The sequence below is a fragment of the Lissotriton helveticus genome, chromosome 7 (genome assembly GCF_964261635.1).
Source record: "Lissotriton helveticus chromosome 7, aLisHel1.1, whole genome shotgun sequence".
Classification (NCBI taxonomy): domain Eukaryota; kingdom Metazoa; phylum Chordata; class Amphibia; order Caudata; family Salamandridae; genus Lissotriton; species Lissotriton helveticus.
The window spans coordinates 63,267,655-63,283,218 of NC_136068.1; the positions used below are offsets into that span (position 1 = coordinate 63,267,655).

The 15,564-nt window shown below is 41.7% G+C and overlaps 1 pseudogene across 2 annotated transcripts in view; it reads left to right on the top strand.

Moving 5' to 3' along the window:
• The first annotated feature begins 501 nt into the window (after positions 1 to 501).
• Positions 502 to 15,564, top strand: part of LOC144768059 (epidermal differentiation-specific protein pseudogene) — a 265,150-nt pseudogene continuing 250,087 nt past the window's right edge. For both annotated transcript variants that reach the window (XR_013598455.1, XR_013598458.1), the window contains exon 1: positions 502 to 514. The product of XR_013598455.1 is annotated as an epidermal differentiation-specific protein pseudogene, transcript variant X1 (transcript). The remainder of the gene's footprint in view (positions 515 to 15,564) is intronic.

Genomic DNA, 15,564 nt, shown 5'->3' on the forward strand with positions numbered 1-15,564 from the left:
ATTGTAGCTAGCGCCCAGCACAGGGTTCCTTTGTAAGGAGCTAGATTCACGCTTTGGAGCTATAAAGACATACTTACACACAGAGGTTTTACTCTAATATAAAGGATTATTAATGTCCAAAGACAAACCAATATACTTGGAACACCTTGCATCAGAGATCAGCATTGGCATCTGTGTAGTTCCTGCTGAGCAACTTCTGTCTAGACCCAGCACTCTTTGCCCTCTGAGCCCCTTCAAAATCAGACAAGGGTATGCAGTCTGCACCTGGTTCCTGAGGGTGTGCTCTAAAAGGTTTGGATTATGTCTCCTGCAAAGCATTTAAAATGCCTCTTAAATTAAATCAGGCAACAATCAGTCACTCAACCGGTTTAAATGAAGGGTTGCAGGGGGGAGAAGGTGGTAGTTGCCGAGGGGCTGAATTGAGGAGGAGGCTAGGGAGGGGCCAGTGTCCTGTCTTATATGAAGAGGGTGTCTGGTGTAGGTGCGAGGTGAGACAGCCGAGGGACATCTCTTGGTGAGTACTCTGCATGCGAGACTGCAATAAGCTTTACTATCTCAGCTAGTAAGAGATTTTGCTAGGGAAGTTGTTCAAATTGATACCCGTTGTTATTGTGACGATGCAGAGACTTTTTGTGTACACTGGCACTTTTACACCCCCCCCACACACACACACATATGCACGCACACACAGACATACACATCACATCCAAAACACATCACATACATAAACCTTTAGGCAAACACCAAAACACAAACACACATGCACACACATCCACACAAACACACACACACACACACACACACACACACACACAGCCACACACACAAAACACATCCACACACATCAGACACACACTACACATTCATACAAATCAGACACATACACCTAAGGCAAACACCAAAACACACACGCAAACACACATGCACACACATCCACACATCCACACAAACACACACACACACACACACAGCCACACACACAAAACACATCCACACAAGTCAGACACACACTGCAGATTCATACACATCAGACACATACACCTTAGGCAAACACCAGGCATTAAATTCTGGTTGCAATGAGTCCCTGAGGCGGGGATCTAGGTAACAAGCATCCAACGTCATCTGTAAGAGGTAAAAGTAAAGGTCCTGGACTCTCTGCAGCCACACCCCAGCATACTCCCATATTTATCACTATGTGCCAATGAGTGCTCGTTTGATCTTGGGACGTCCGCTGTGGTCATGTGTCTTGTGTGACCTGTGTGCTTGCCTGTGTATGTGTGCATGTGCCTTCATCTCCCCACGGTCACCCAGCGGTTTTAACACTTTCTACCTATAGGTGCCAACAGAGGTGTCACCTGGCTGATGTTTACTGTCATCCTTTAAATACATTTTGGGTTTCTGTGTGAACTTACAGTGAGTACATGTGCGTTAACTCTCAACCATACCTGTGTGACATATCCTCGGTGCAGGCGGTGCCTTGGGATGTTGGGAATGTAGTTGTTTGAGAGGGTCTTGCAGTCATGGACAGATCTAAGACAGAAGTGAGAGCTCTGTTTGAATGCCAAATTAACACCACAGCTCTTCTGCATATGTAAGAGTGTATCTTACTCCTTGCAGAACACATGCACTCTGACATTGGGTGGAATTGGGAGGATGTGTGCACAGTCTAGAGCACCAATGACATTACATAGGATCAGAAAAGCTTAGAAATTTACAAAAGCCATTCATCAATTCCGAGACAATTTTTAACACACCATGTGTGAAGTGCCATTTCCAAAAACCCCACTGTGATGGTGATAGAGGAGTAGGATGTGATGCAGATTCAAGGCTTGCTGTTTTGGCTACCGTCTTGCGACTATTCTAAGACTCTAGGGGCATATGTAGGAAGCCGTTTGCGATTCGCAAATGCCGGAATTCACAGAATTTTGGCGTTTGCGAATCGCAAACGGCATTTTGGTATGTATGGGCCACATAGCAAAATAAGGAATCGCAAAAATTGCGATTCCTTATTTTGCTCAAGCATTTAGGAAATCGCAATTTTGCGATTCCTTAAATGCTATGTAGGGTTGCCTCGCAAATTGCGATTTTGGCTTAAGGAATCGCAAAATACCACCTACTCAAAGTAGATGGTATTTTGCGAATTCCTGTCAAAATGCATTTTTTTTAATTCAAAGTGCCATGTGGCACACAGACATGCCCTTAGGGCATGTATGTGCGCCTTATGTACTTACAGGCACATTCCAGGGGTGCAACAGGTGTCCTTTGGACACCCTGGCACCCTGGGAATTGCGATTCTCGAATTGCGATTTTTTCATAGAAAATCGCAATTTGAGAATGTTTCCCCATTCATTCCTATGGGCCTCTTGGCCCATAGGAATGAATTGGACACTCATTCCTTAATTGCGATTCGTAATTTGCTAATCGCAATTAAGGAATTTTAGAGATTCACAAAACAATTGCGATTTATTACCTACATTCCATTTTCCAATTCTCAAATAGCGATTCCTTAAAAATCGCTATTTGAGACTCGCAAAATGGAAATTACCTACATATGCCCCCTAGTCATTCTCTATGATCAGCATCTTTTCCAATGTCAAATCGAATTGGCATCAATATCTACGAGCGCCCTGACGTGCAGTGGATTCTCTTCTGGATGGTGTCTCTTCTCAGGCCTCGCATGTGTGAGATGTCCTTCCTCTATGTCTATGTCTTTGACATGAGGATCAGCAGGGGGTATCTTTGAGCCCTGGCAGCTCTAGTGTGGGCTTCCCCAAGGAGTAGCTGTGATCTCCTGCTAGCTCTCCACCTACTTGTAAGGAGCTCTCCTGTGTGCACCCCAGCCTACCAGCTTAGGAGCTACTGCTTGGTGAATGAATATATGAATAAGTAAACTGAAAAGCGTGTATTCGAGACGAAAATGTGGGTATTTTGAAAACCCATCAACTGATGTTTGGAGAAAAATAATTTATTTTTGAAATACATTTGAAGCTGATATTAGAGTGATAAATTATGCTGTGTTGGAATCATGTTACTGATTTTCTATTCTTTGCACCAGAGCACTGCAGTTATGGCTTCTATGTGTTACCCATGCAGCAGCGTTCCACACTGACTGATCATGTTTTACATCACTGATGGTAACTGTGCATCCAGGTGATTACTGCAGGAAATCTTGTATGTGGTGGCCACTAATGTAACCTTGTATGTTGTCTGTTGTCACTAAACCAATTCTAATATTATTAGTAGCTCAGGATGATTTTCATTGAACATTGACATCTCTTATTAACCCCTTGAACCTGAGCTCGTCATGAGCCATGGTGCTCGTGTGCTCATGACGAGCTGAGCTCATCATGACCGTTGGAACGCTCGCACGCTGGGCCAATTCCCCTGCTGTGCAAACGTTCTACACAAACGGGTGTGGCCATGACGAGCTCAGCTCGTCATGAGCACACGAGCACCCTGGCTCATGACGAGCTCAGCTCGCCATGAGCACCGGTGCGCTGTGCGCTCCCCGCTTTCCCCAGCACATCGGGGGGAATGAGCCCCGCATGCAAGGGGTTAAAGAAAAGATTGGAGACCCCTGCCCTAGTGGGATCTGGGCTGCTGGCAGTCCCATGGTGCCCTTATCGTTTGGTCTGCTCATGTATAATTCACATTTTGCTTCCACCTACCACAGCAAGGGGCAGTGGGTCCACCACCTTTACTCATTGGCTGTCTCGCACTGTGAATGACAGAATTTTCTTGATCACGTGCGCCACAGCCTGAAAAGAAGAGCATTGGTGTGCATTGGCTACTGGGTCTCTACTTTATTTTTATCCTTTTTCATATGTTTGCCACGTACTTTGGCTTATTGTATAGGTGTGCCAAAAAAACAAAAATCTAGACATCATAGGTTCTTGGGGTTCTGATGCTTATCTTTTTAATTTGATTGGTCCTCGCTTGTTTCAGAACATAACCAAGTCTCTTTGTTAGATCCGTTATACTACTGTTTAGCCAGACAATAGTTTCCTCAAAAATTAATCCATGATATTCTTTAATAACACCATTGGGGCATATTTATGAGCCCCTTGCGCTGAAGAAGCATCACTTTTTGTGATGTTTTGGTGGCGCAAAGTACAAAATCATATCTATGCGGCCATGCAGAACCACTGTGCATGGTTTTGAATGGCCTCATAGATTTGGAGTAAGGCAAGGAAACGCAAATTGCTGAGTTGCCTTACTCTGTGCTCAGGAGGAGTAAACCTAGGGATGCGCCTGAGCTGAGGTGTAACGAGGAGAAATAACTTTATTTGTCTTTGTTTTTTCAACTTTCCTCGTGTGTTGCATTCTGCGGCACACATAGGAAGAAGAAAATGCCTCTCAGGATTGTTTTTTGTTCAGGAGCGTGCCCCTTCTTGCACAAAAAAATCCTTCTGACAACACAAGAGCCCTTGCAGCATTGTGCTAGGGTGACTGCCTTCATTAGCGCCAGGCTTTCAAAACAGTGCCAGTGCTGGGGGAAAATACAGTAATCCACCATATTAGATAAATACAGTGCATTCATGCCCTTTCACTTTGACGTAGGACCCTCTGTGTCTCAGTTACATTGTGGTTCAGCCCACAAGACAACAATCCAGAGAGTGTGAAATTGGGTTGGCACTTCAACAACTGACTTTTATGTAACGTTAGCTGCATTTTGTTTCAGTTTCAATGTGGGCTGGTTGCTGCAGGGGGGGAACATCCTTTACAACGCGGATGTTACCCCGCAGTACTGTTACGACGCGTCTTTTACAACGCAAGTCGTAACCACGACTTGCGCTGAAGGGCGCTCTAAGATAAGGAATAGTAGATTTACTATTCCAACACCTTAGGCTGGTGTTGGAATAGTAAATTAAACTATTCCTAAGTCCGCACCCCTACAGCGCACGTCGTGGTAATGACTTGCGTTGTAAAAGATGCATTGTAACGGTACGCGTGGTAATACCAAGCGTTGTACCGTCGTAAATCCGGCTGCAGGTGGGGTCCACAGTACTCATTTTTGTGTATATGAGCTTATTTGTCATCAGTAAACCTTTATCCAGAGAAAAGCAAATAAGAGAGAAAGAAGGAGGAAGCGAAAAATGGGAAAACAGTGGAATGAATAATAAACTGCAAGAGTGAGATCAGTGGGCAGGCAGTGTTTGGTGGTGGATGGAAGAGGTATGAAGTGGAATCAATTCTACACAGCCTTCGTATTTAGCAGCCCAACATTTGGCAGCCGGTTTCTGAGAAAATCTTTGGCACCCAGCACGTACTGTTTTACAAATTAAGGTGAGACTGTGAGTGACACATTTTTTCTTATGCTGTTCAACTTCTTACGGTCTACTTCTGCATCAGAAGGTGAGAGCTGGTGGCAGGCCAGGTGTTTGCATATATCTTTAATCTTCTGCTGTGCCCCTCCCTCTTTTTGAGTGTTATGTTATGTTATGTTATATGCCTTTTATAGAGCGCAAATCACCTTCAGGTCTCTAAGTACTTATAGAGAGAAGTGAGCAAGTCACTAGGGCAGATGGAAAGGCAGCAGCGGTGGCAGAAGTTACACAGTAGTTAACACCTCTCTAAATAGGTACGTTTTTTAATGTTTCCTAAAGTTGAGGCGAGCCGGTTCCCTGCGCAGGTGCTCAGGTAAATTATTCCAGATTTGCGGAAGGAAAACAGAAAATGCTCACTTACCGTGCTCCGCAGCACTCTGCAGCAGGTACACCTGGGGCAGTGTCATGAAGAACTTTGCTCACTCAGAGCACAGCTGAGCAGCTGTTTTTAGGTCTGGTCTTTAAGAAAGTTTTAGAGGTCTAACCAGACTATTCTCTGTCCAAAAAACATTATATACATATACATATATATATCCAGCTCCATTTCCTGCAAGTTCCGAGAGCACTCTCAGACGGGTGCGTGATGCGGTCGCAGGATCCGCATAAATATTCAGCTCACGGTTTCCACAAAGCTTCAACCAAAGAAACCACGCACTCCGGGGTAGCTCTAAGATATTTATTTTAGAGTTCGCAACAGACGCGTTTCGGCGCTCCGCCTTTATCAATGTTACAAACATTGATGGTCGGCGCCATGTTTTTAACAGCGTGCACGTGATCATCGGCAAAACAAACAAGGGACTAAAATTCATGCTCCATATTGGATGTTGTTCATAGGGTTCATTGCGTGTTGTCACAATACATAACATGATGGCATTGCTACATATTTTAGCCCATCTACGTGCTCATGGTGATCTCGAGCATGAATGGAACAAAATTAATTTCATCTTATACTGCGCAAGAATCAAGAAAAATATATATTTTCATTTCCCGCATAAAATTCAATGTGACTTCGTTGGGAGAGCTGCGTAAGGAACCATATAGCGGTGAGGAGACAACGATCTTTTCTATATACTACGGCATACTTGGCAAGACGTAAGGGGGTAAATGCTCTCATTAGTGAAAGACAAGCGCTAATAATACAAAATGGATGGCGCTATGTTTAACGAGGCATAAGAATCAACAAGGGCCTTGACTCCTTACTCAGAAAGGCTGAGTCCAACTCAACTAGATAAACAACAAAAATGCCAATTCCGGAAATAATTTTACACTATTTTCAAAAAACGCTGTTTTGATTAAAGCAAAAACAACCTGTTTGTAATTAACACCATCAAGGTTTATTCATAATTATGACATGGTTATTATTCATATTAGCACACTTATTTATCGTGCTTTGGAAAATATAACATACAAAATGCACAACAATTTTTATATACAATATATACAAGAAAATACAATCTCAAACATACTTATCATTCATTCATGCACACTCCTTAACAAAACAGTGGAAACAATAAAGTGAAAATAAAGAAACACAGTACGTCACAACACCGGTTAATGAATGAGTCCTAAATATTTCTTTTCATATTTTGACAATTTGTCGCAGTTTGTAATAGTCACAAATACTCTCGTGAAACCAAATATGTACAAAACAAAATTAGGGGTAACCAGATGTTGGACAAGGTGGTCGACGCGTTTCATGGTATTTCCCAAAAACGTGATAGCAGCAGCGGCTTTGAGCTCGAGCCCTTCAGCGGTCACAATCAGACAAGCCGCCCTAGGAGAAGGAGTCAAGACCACACGCTTTAATTGGAAAAGAGCGGACGCAACTTAATAGTATTTGCGAGCAGCCAGCTTCAAAGCCGCTGCTGCTATCACGTTTTTGGGAAATACCATACTGAACTTTGGGGATAATTTACTGCCTATTAGCAACTGCGCTGTGACTAGTGGATTAAGAACCATTCGGTCCTGAGGAGAACCCCACCTTAATGATAGGGGTTTGAAACGCGTCGACCACCTTGTCCAACATCTGGTTACCCCTAATTTTGTTTTGTACATATTTGGTTTCACGAGAGTATTTGTGACTATTACAAACTGCGACAAATTGTCAAAATATGAAAAGAAATATTTAGGACTCATTCATTAACCGGTGTTGTGACGTACTGTGTTTCTTTATTTTCACTTTATTGTTTCCACTGTTTTGTTAAGGAGTGTGCATGAATGAATGATAAGTATGTTTGACATTGTATTTTCTTGTATATATTGTATATAAAAATTGTTGTGCATTTTGTATGTTATATTTTCCAAAGCACGATAAATAAGTGTGCTAATATGAATAATAACCATGTCATAATTATGAATAAACCTTGATGGTGTTAATTACAAACAGGTTGTTTTTGCTTTAATCAAAACTGCGTTTTTTGAAAATAGTGTAAAATTATTTCCGGAATTGGCATTTTTGTTGTTTATCTATGTTTAACGAGGCGTCACGGCATGAAGCCGTCAAAGGAATGTTAAAAAAACATAAGGAAGGAATAACACCACCCTCCAAAGCCAACCCGCCCAACAAATTGAGTGATCGACTGACCACCTTAGAAAGACTCTATGAAAGGGAGGTCAGAAAGTGGTGGGAGGCGACTAGCCTACAACATTATTTCGATGAGCAGATGGTACCAAGGGGGCTTAGAGTATATACAGTTCCGTCATATGAGAACCCCGATCCACAATTACTAACGGATTGGGAGGAATTGACATCGCATTACTGTAAAGGCACCCTGGGTCTCCTGATAAAATATGCCTGGAGTGATCGTGAAAAGGCATTAATTGAGATAAAAACAATGGAGGAAGAATTGGCTAAAATGGAGGAGGATAAGGAAATGATTGACAACATGAGGATGCAGATGAAAATAAGACTTGTCAAATATGAACAAAAAATTAAAACACGTAAACAAGAGAAATTTGACCGTGATCAAAGAGATTATTCCCAAGGTCGCATTCTCACGTTTGCCCGGAAATTCGATGCTCCTAGAAAAGAACTAAACAAGAAAAGTGGGCAGGCATCGACACGGAGAGTGGAAACCTCAGAATCCAGTGCAACGGAGAATGATTCGGCAGATGATACATCAATGAGGGATAAGAGCCAAGCAATAACATCTAAGATGACACCTTTTCAGGACGAATTTCAGGTAATTCAACAGGCATGGCTACGGGGAGGCAAAAACAAACCCCCGGAGCGAGAAGAAGAAAAACGAGAAGAGGAGGCGGGGGCAGGAGGTGGAAGGGGTCGCGGAAGACCCAAGAGATCCAATTGGGTGAACAGGAAGAAATGAACACACCCAAAGATACAATAGAGGACATCACTGTAATAAATCTAACACCAAGAGTCCTTACTGCCACTGAAAATAGAGTTCTAAGTTTAGGACTCAGTTTCTGTCCAACAAGTCACCTCGAATATACGCAAACGCGTATTGACCTGTTCAATTTCGTTCGAAAAATAAAATTGCACAAATACTTTAAAACAAGACCATCCTCGAAGAATCAAACTGGAATACATACGAGGACCACTGCTACCGATGCACTGAAAGGGAATGACTTACCAGCGGTAGAAACCCTGCAAGGTCTTGCGCTTGAGGAATACACAAGCCAGCTCCCGTCATCTACCGAGGAGGAAGCAGCAAGAGCAGCAATCTTGGGGATTGACCAGGAAAGAGAGGAGAGCGGCTATAAACTAAGATCGCATTTCAATCCACAATTAACGTTAGATGCCATCGATGTATTCTCAGAAGCAATGACTAATGATCTACAGAAATACAGGGTATAAAGTGCAAAGACTGACAAAAATAGAGGGAATGAGAATATAAATCAGGATGAAAGAAAAGCAATTTTGGATCTGATGCATGACACCAGTGTGATAATCAAGCCTTCAGATAAAGGCGGTAATGTTGTCCTACAAACCAGGGAAAATTACTGCAAAGAGGCAATGAAACAACTGCGAAATATAACAAACTATGAATTGTCATCTAAAGAACATTATGCTGTTAGCATACAAAAATATGATGATTTGATCTACAGCTGGTATCGCAGAGATATGCTAGGCAAAGAGGAATATCTATTCCTACGAAGCAACAACCCGACAATTCCAACATTTTATCACATCCCTAAAATTCATAAAAACAGCATCGATCCCCCAGGTAGACCCATTATTTCATCACAAAACAGTCTAACCGAACACTTATCCATCTTTATCGATCACTTCCTCAATCCATTGGTACAGCAACTGGATTCCTACATAAAAGATACAAAAGACTTTTTGAAAAAAATTGAAAAAGTAAAATGGGATCCTAGTTACAAGATGCTAGTGTTGGACATAACAAGCTTATACACCTGCATCAGTCATGATAAAGGCATCAAGGCGGTGGAACATTATCTCAAAAAACGGCAACTAAGGTTTTTGGAGCACAACCAGATGTTGGCAATTTTTGTGGAATTTTGTCTGGAAAACAACATTTTTTTATTTGAGGACGTCTATTACAGACAAACATCTGGAACTGCGATGGGTACCTGCTTTGCCCCCAGCTATGCGAATTTATTCGTAGGCTGGTGGGAGGAGCAGGTGCCCAGGTCGCTGGAAGTGGATGGAGAGAAAGGCTGTGTAATCAAGTGGTGTCGCTATATAGACGACTTGTTTATAATCTGGCAAGGATCAGAACATACTGCCAAGGCCTACATTGACGTCCTTAACATGAATGATATGAATCTGAATTTTAGCGGCACAATAAGTAATATCAGTGTGGAATATTTGGACTTGAAGGTATTTATAGTCGATAATAACATAGAGACATCTCTTTTCCGGAAAAGTACAGCCGGAAACTCGATACTATATGCCACAAGTAACCATCCAACTGCGCTAATTCAAAGCATCCCTTAGGGAGAGCTACTCAGGCTCAAACGGAACAGTTCCAGGGATTCGGATTTCAGACTTGCAGCATCAGCTTGTATCAGCAGATTCCAAAAAAGAGGTTATGCGATGGCCACATTACAAAATGCTTTAAATAAGGTCAATGCACTACCAAGATCGAATTTGCTAGCAGACAAGAGTTGTATTTCCACAAAGTCTAACAAAGAAACGGGGAAGTTCCGGCTGGTAACCCCCTATTCGGCGGAAGCTAACTACTTGAAGCGTATGCTCAGAAAAAACTGGCATATGTTGAAAACCGACAGTTGTATCAAAGATGACATTCCAGATTACCCGTTGGTAACCTTCAAGAAGTCATGGTCTCTCAAGGACATGTTGGTCCAAAGCCATTTGAAAAAAATCGATAAAAAGCCAAACACACTTGCTGACCTAAAGGGTTTCCATCCATGTCATCATTGCAAAGCCTGTGCACACAGCAAGAGAGTGAAAAATTATGAGATACCCAACACAGGAATAGTGAAAACAATCAATAAGTACCTTACCTGTGGTACCCCCTACGCTGTATACTGTCTTAAGTGTCCATGCGGACTAATGTATATCGGAAGTACTATCAAACCCCTGAAATTAAGGATTCTAGAACACCTGAGAGCAATTGATAAAAATGATCAATCATATCCGGTTGCTAGACATTTTCAGGAAAAACATTCAAGCAGCAGACATCATTTGCAATATTTTGGTATAGATTTCATACCAGAGAATCCCAGAGGAGGAGATAGACTACATAGACTTAGAAGACTTGAGTCTCGATATATCATAGACTTAATGACTAAACATCCGAGTGGATTGAATGCGGGGGAGGAATTGGCATCTCATATTGGATTTTAAATACATTTGATTCAATAGACACCTCCAGTATGAAAAAACTATAGTGTGGCAATGAATTGATATGGGCATGAACCACATTACAAAATATCGGTGTAATAATTATGCAGAATAATGAGTTTAAAATCTTTCATTTAATTTGTGACTGTTTACCAACTTGCCTTAAGAAAAGTTATCTAGTCTGATAATTTGAGACAAGACTGTTAGGATAAAAATGTAAAATGTGCAATTATTTGTAAATCTTTAACAAAAATATTCATGTATTCCTTTCAAAATGTTACATTTTGAATTTTAGGTTTTGAATAATGGTTTAAGTAATAACCAAGTGTTTTGGCAAAACAATTTAAAATCAAGGGAGATTTGCCGATCCACGGCAGTATCAGTGTAACTCGTTGCGAGTTATGCAACAATACATTCGGTCTTTAATTATGGGACAGAATGATGTGACATTTGGGGGTATGTAATCCCTAGAGGGCGGATATAGAACAGTGATGTATATTGCCATACTCCAGCCGATATACGGCGTAATAACAGGTCACATTGAATTTTATGCGGGAAATGAAAATATATATTTTTTGATTCTTGCGCAGTATAAGATGAAATTAATTTTGTTCCATTCATGCTCGAGATCACCATGAGCACGTAGATGGGCTAAAATATGTAGCAATGCCATCATGTTATGTATTGTGACAACACGCAATGAACCCTATGAACAACATCCAATATGGAGTATGAATTTTAGTCCCTTGTTTGTTTTGCCGATGATCACGTGCACGCTGTTAAAAACATGGCGCCGACCATCAATGTTTGTAACATTGATAAAGGCGGAGCGCCGAAACGCGTCTGTTGCGAACTCTAAAATAAATATCTTAGAGCTACCCCGGAGTGCGTGGTTTCTTTGGTTGAAGCTTTGTGGAAACCGTGAGCTGGATACATATATATATATATATATATATATACACATATATTCACAATACGAAAACTCCTTCCACTTCCCACACGGCGAAGAAGGAGAGACGGACCACTGCATGCAGGCAAGATGTTTTATTTAACCCAGTTTCTTTAGCATGAAAGGATGACGCGTTTGGGGCTCAAGAGCCTTGTATATATATATATTAACTTCTAGTAGGCCCACTTCATCTATTGGTCAGTTAAAGTGTCATTCACATTTTGCTATTGCCTAGAACACGATACAGCATTTGGCAGTGTTTCAGGCCACTTTAGCCACTGGCTCCTTTCATTTTGAGTGACTGCACATTATTCAAATCCATCTGGAAGTAGTTACAACATGGCTGAAAGTAAAGAGAAAAAGCTGGATGACGCTGCCAGTGTTGACCACTTCATAGCACTTTTATTTTAAAACTTACAACCATGCTGAACTGAAGTCAGCATTGCTGTACACAATGGCTAAAAAAACATTGACAAAGCCAATAGATCTCATATAGGCAAGACATTTTGGCTCCGCCAATGCTTGTTTCTTTCAAAACTCCATGCAAGTGCATTTGTTTTCTTGCTCTATTGCTCAGGTGTTGATTACATACTTAAATCCCTTTCCCACCCACGTACTCCATTTTGCTCCTCTCTAGGGGGCCGATTCACAGAACTAAATTAAGACAAAATCCTGAACTTACTACTACTACTTTTGGTATTCACAGAAGTTAGGATTTTGTGTTAAGTTTTCTTAGGACAAACTTAAGACAAACTTAAGACAGACTTAAGACAGACTTAAGACAGACTTAAGACAGACTTAAGACAAAATCCTAACTTAAGTCTGTCTGTCTTAAATCTGTCTTAAGTCTGTCTTAAGTTTGTCTTAAGACAAACTTAAGACAAAATCCTAACTTCTGTGAATACCAAAAGTAGTAAGTTTAGGATTTTGTCTTAACTTAGTTCTGTGAATCGGGCCTTTGCACACCAGCTTGTCCATTGACATCCACGCCCCTCCAGTTGCTTCTTGGTTTTGTCTGTCTATCCTCATGCAGTTCATCTTTGCCACTCCCCAGCATCTTTCGCTTCTCATTGGCGCTTACATCATGTATCCGCTGCCCCATTGCTCCTCCCTCCTCATCTGGTACTTTTCGTTTTTACATATATTCTTTTTTTGGCGTGGTGGGCAGCTGCCCAATGCTGCTGGGACACTACTTCCTTAAATAAAATTTGCTTTATGACACTTTTTATTATTTTTTGTTTCTTATACCACCCCAAGATGGTGTTGCCATCATGGAACGGTAAATGAAAACCAAAAAAACACAAAGTAGCGCAACATCATGACTCATGGATTAGAACACTGCAACACTAGAGTAAAGCTCATGTGATGATGCATCTGCATGTTGTGTCATCATTTTTTTAATGCTGATGCTGTGCAACATCTGCAAAAGAGCAGTGGCATGGCCAATAGGAATGCATGCACTGCAGCCCTCTTGGATTGCCTTTTGTTTTTATCAAAACCCATTCCAGAATGACCACCCTGAAAGCACACACATGTAGTCTAGCCAACCTGAAAAGTGTTTTGAGTGTTTTTTAAGAAATTGGAAGATGACTGCAATGCTCTCATGCACATTTCTGCAAATCTGGAATTCATTTTGTGAAGAACAAACCTCGTTCTAAGAAACCATTGGCAAAGCCAATAGGTCAGCGGCTGGTGTCTCGGATGAGAATGATTGGCTTTGGCAATGCTTTTGAAATGTGAAAGGTAATCAAGAACAAAGGGATTATAAAAGACCTGGGGCCAGATGTAGGAGCCCTAATACCAGTCGGAAACGGCCGATTTCGGCCGTTTCCGACCGGTATTAGGGTTTTCAGATGTAGGGGCATTTTTTTTTTAAGAATCGGTAATTTTACCGATTCGGTAAATATACCGATTCAGTAAAATGCCGAATCGGTATATTTACCGAATCGGTAAATCCATATGTAGCTGACACTCCTAAGAGTGCCACAGGCCCTTAAGAGTCGGTATTTTACCACACAATCCTATTGTGTGGTAAAATACCGAATTCAGGTGTGCATGCACATCTGTGCATGCACACCTGTGACATGTGACACACAGACATGCCCTTAGGGCATGTATGTGTGCCACATGTCACACAAGCCTGTACTTGGGTTGCTAGAGGGTGTCAAAGTGACACCCCCTGCACCCTTGCAGGATTCGGTATTTAGCGATTCGGTAAATAGCGAATCGGTATTGCCCATTGATTCCTATGGGCTTCAAGGCCCATAGGAATCAATGGGCAATACCGATTCGGTATTTACCGAATCGGTAAATACCGAATCTTACAGATTCGGTATTCCTGATTTCGGAATTACCTACATCTGCCCCCTTCCCATTTACAGACTCTTAAATCGGTAAAATTCGGTATTTAAGAGTCTGTAAATGGGAATTACCTACATCTAGGCCCTGATCACATCTGAAATACTTATATGCTACATTTTGGCAAACTTTTTGAATAAAAACAGCGAAAACAAGGGAAAAACATTCCAGAGCTTAAGCAGATCGGTGGAATAATGTTTGCCCCCAGGCCTTTAATAAAATCATTATTTCCTATTCGGAAATTGAGATATCTACATTATATAGCAAGACATATAGCAATGCTAGCATTATGCAAGTTATAAGGCATCTAACAACTTTAGTTTAGGCTGTGGAGTATCTCTGCCACCATTTGTAGGGAGAAATCTGCTCTTTGCCAAGGAAATATCTCCATGAGTCAGAACAGTGGGTGACAGAATACAAGCAGCTGTGGAAGCAGCTCTCCTGTAGCCTCTGAATGGGGCAAACTAACTACTAGAGTAGGAATTTCTTTCAGAAAGTCCCCTCCCCCAAACATAATTCACTTGAAAATTAATGTGATGCCTGATTGGCTGGAGTGCTCCCATTTTGTGGTTGAGCTTGATTAAGTTACCCATTCAATAGTGCACAGGATGGATTTAGTGCAAGGTGCAAACCACATTCTGAAGACATCCAGAAATGTTTTCCAAATCGATGGGAGAGACTCATGAATAGGCTTCTTGCAAATGGCCAAATGGCATTATAAAGTGAGGCAAAAGAACTAAATGTCAGCGCGACGTGCTTTTAGGCACTTGTAGATCCCCTTCCAGATGTAACTCCATTGCTTACAAAGGAAGTTCAAAACCTGACTATCCAGTTGTGCAGTGACCAACACATGGGACTTAAATGAGCTGCATCAGGAAGACACAGATGTTCATTGTAGGAAGGTGGCTACCTGACTATGGTTACCCCAGATTTATTGCCTGTGTTTAGCTGGTTTTTTGACTTAGTTGACCTGGTTCCCTGCTAATCAGGACCCCAGGCCATCTGCTCTCTCTGTAAAATGGATTCCATGTACCCTAGGTACATACCACAATTGGAAATGGACTCCTTGTCAGCCCCTGTATAATGCACTATAGGTGCCCAGGGCATAGGGGCCACCAAGGCCTACCAGGGGCTGC